The 3,632-nt window shown below is 38.0% G+C and overlaps 1 long non-coding RNA gene across 2 annotated transcripts; it reads right to left on the bottom strand.

The window, feature by feature from the left end:
• Positions 1 to 806: 806 nt before the first annotated feature.
• Positions 807 to 2,793, bottom strand: LOC123103055 (uncharacterized). 2 transcript variants are annotated; one of them, XR_006449605.1, is made up of 3 exons: positions 2,395 to 2,789; positions 2,130 to 2,276; positions 807 to 1,059 (listed from the first exon to the last, which is right to left on the bottom strand). It is a non-coding gene; the product is annotated as an uncharacterized lncRNA (long non-coding RNA). The 2 variants fall into 2 exon arrangements; XR_006449604.1 differs by having other exon boundaries at positions 2,130 to 2,793.
• Between the last annotated feature and the right edge of the window lie 839 nt (positions 2,794 to 3,632).

Genomic DNA, 3,632 nt, shown 5'->3' on the forward strand with positions numbered 1-3,632 from the left:
GTTTCTTCAAACTTCCAAAAAGGGCGTGTGTGGGATTTGGTCTCTAGACCTCATGTTTCACAATGGTAACCACCACGGATACATCATCTTTCGTGGCTAGGTATTGTTTTTCTTCTTTTGTTCTATGTCAACTTGTAACACTAAAAAGACGACTCTCGTTTTTCTTTTTTTTGGACCGGTTTTTGTTTGTCTTTTCTTTCTTTCTCTATTTCTATTTCTTTTTTCATTCATTTTTTTCTTTACTCTTTTATTTTTATTTTCCAAATTGCATGAATTGTTTTTCAAATTCAATGATCTTTTTGGTCAAAGTCGATGAATATTTTTGAAGAGGATGAACTTCCTCAAAATTGATGAACTTTTTTCAAATTTGTGTTTTTTCAGAATAGATATACCTTTTTAAAAAATTGATGAACTTTTTTTGAAAATTGGTGAACCTTTTTCAAATTCGATGCATATTTTTTTCAAAATCAATGATCTTTTTTACGAAATCATTGAAATATTTCCAAAATTGATGAACTTTGTTCATTTTTTGGTCTTTTTTCCAAAATCAATGAACTTTTTTTTAATAGATTAGTTTTTTTTCAAAAAATTTGTGAATGTTTTCCAAAATTGATGAAGTTTTTTCAAAAAATTTAACCTTTTTTAAAAATTGATAAGGGCTTTTTCAAAATCGATGAACTTTTTTGAAATTCATGAAACTTTTCTAATTCATGAACTTTTTCTAAACTAGATGATTCCCCGCGCGTTGCTGCGGAAAATATTGCATAAAATTGGTGTTTTATTCACCGTATTGGCTCTTAAAAGGATCAAGAGAACAATGATTATGATTTGACAAAAATATTTAAGAATGATACATGACTATAATGGTATAATGAATATGTGCACATGCATAAATTTCATTGGACTCGTATCAGCTAAATTCAGTATTCTCCAGAGGCCAACAGTTAAACCTGGACTTGATGGCGGTTGTGGCAGCTATACTGTGCATGTCAGTCATACTTGTGGCAGCTCGAGCCCAAAGGCAGCCAAGAAGAAACCATCCATGTATGGAACGAACGTCTACAAACAAAAATGAAGCGGCTTAATTCATTCATCGTCAATGTTACATCTGGATAATGGAAGACTGGCACTCATACATCCATGTGACAAATAAACGTGATGTTAGCTCAGCTGGTTAAAAATTTAAAGAATGAGAGGCATGGCAAATAGTTCAACTCAGTTGGTGACCCGAAGGGATAGATCTAAAAGACAATGCAATATGTATCTACTATATCATCGAAGTTGGGTTTCAACTGAAGATGAAGTCCTTTGTTACCTGGCTCTAAAGTCTAGCTATGAAAACTGGACCAATGTAACCAAAGGCAATATGGCTGAAATATATAATGTGTAACAGCATAGAAGTAGGGGATGATAATCCACACCAAACGGAGGAGACGTGAGAGCTGTATGAAAAGTGCTAGTTGTAAAGAAAACCACAATTAGTTCCTGATAAGAAAGCTACAGTAAAGTACGAACTTTGAAAAAATATCCATCAAAAATATATAAAAGAACATTAGTGAGTTGATGCCTTGCGGGTATTGTTGTAGGTAAAACCGTTGTCGTCCAAATATGCTAAGCTTGTATGAATAAGCATAGCAGAGAAATGAGACCAGATTCCTTTATAACTATTCAATATCAGAAATAGAGCGGACATTAGCTGAAATATTTTTCTATCAATTCAAGATACTGATAAAAGAAATGTCAAGAACATGCTTTAACAGATCTTTTTACTGTCGGCCAGCAGGCAGAATTTTTCAGGCTTGTCACTTTGGCAAGATATATAGCGAGCTCCTCAAAATAACAGCTATCCAAGTCTCAAAAGGTTGATGGGTTGATTAGTTAAATCCACATCAAGGCATGCACAAATATCTGGGGTAGTACAGAAGCACTGAACAGGACAAACAATAGTCCACGCGCTGAAAATAATAGATTATTATACAATGAGATGAACAAACTATACTCCCATGCTCTGAAAACATATATAGTGAGATAGTAATTTACTGTTCTATTTTTCGGAAGACTGATATAAGATGTAATAGAGATGAACTGATATATAAAGTTGTAGCTGCAGGTGAGACAAAAGTGTGTACCTACATCCTGAGGAAGAGGCAAAGGTGTCTCAAATATTGGGAGTCCGGCCGTGGTCCGCCAATGCGCCGTTCCACTTTATCCGAACAGACCGGCCAGTTAAGCTCCGACTACTTCGTCCAGCTCGCTGCCGCTGAAGAGGGCTTCTTCTACCTCACAAGTTCTGGAGTTTAGATTCATCTGTTGCAAGTCGATTTGTGGTAACCAATCTACTGTTGGGTGATTATCACCAAATGAATCAGCATAGACACCCATCGCTAGACTAACCGAAAGGAAATAAGATGCAGAAATCGAAAATCCAAATCTGACTCCACAGATTTGGAGCCCGAGCTTCTCCCACACATTCAACCCAATCGATGGAGAGAAGATGGCGGCATGGCTAGCCACTTCTCCAGGCAGGGCACGGCGACGCGCTTAGGATCCGCTCCGCAACGGTAGATCGTCGGCATCCATGTGCCCCGCGGCAAGGCACACAGAGGCGGTAGAAGGAGGAGAGGGTGAAGGCGCGTTGCGCCGCGAGGCAGACGTCGGTGTCAGCAGATAAGGTCGCTGGGAGACGAAGATGGAGGGATATAGAGAGAGAGAGTGGAGATGCGCCTGGTGCGTGGTGGTGGATTTTTATGGTTCATGATGAGGAGTAAAACCATGGTGCATGGAAGAGGAATGCTAGACTCGTTCTTCAATTAGGCTGGTTGTAATGGGGAGTATTATATACTAGTATCATGCATATGATATTAGCGTGTGATACTATCTCTGTAATGCATAGTATCATAAGTTAGTATCTTAGATTGCCTTATTAATTGCCATGCATGACGCAAACTAGTAAAATATTTAATATGATACGGTATCATGATATGATACTACATCCTCTCTTTCCTCATTTAGTTGTATGCCACATCATTCAAAAAGTCTAGTTGGCATGCATGATACTATTTATGATACTCCCACTACAACCAGCCTTAGGTAGCCATAGTGGGGTAACTTAGGTAGTAACTTAATACATCCCAGACAATTTTGCTTATGTGGCCAGTATTTAATGAGGAGAGAGGTGTTTGGAGTAACATAATATGTTACTGTAACATAGCGTTTCCCGAGGTAAAATGAGTCTATAAAACAATAAATGAAACAATCTATGACACTACTACTAAGATACTTTGCATTATAGAGGTAGTAACTTAGATTAGTGTCATATGCATGACATTAGTATAAGTTACTCCCCACTATAACCAACCTTATGGAAGGAGAAAGAGCAATCCTTTCGGTGACCAGGAACAACAACACACGGATGAAAGAATAACGGTGCTGCTAAAAATCAGTTGCGAAGTCTCAGTTGAGTCCCCTAACCATTGGATATTTTTGGAGTTTTAAGATCTGTGTGCTCTATTTGTTGGATGAGAACCGGCCCATGTAGGAGGCAGCTGGCTTGTTTTTGTTTTTTTTGTCTTATATTCGTGTCAGAGGGGCCTGGGCAGTACATGTGATGGGCTTGCCGCAAAATAGAATAA

This window comes from Triticum aestivum, chromosome 5A (genome assembly GCF_018294505.1).
Source record: "Triticum aestivum cultivar Chinese Spring chromosome 5A, IWGSC CS RefSeq v2.1, whole genome shotgun sequence".
NCBI classification, from domain to species: Eukaryota; Viridiplantae; Streptophyta; class Magnoliopsida; order Poales; family Poaceae; genus Triticum; species Triticum aestivum.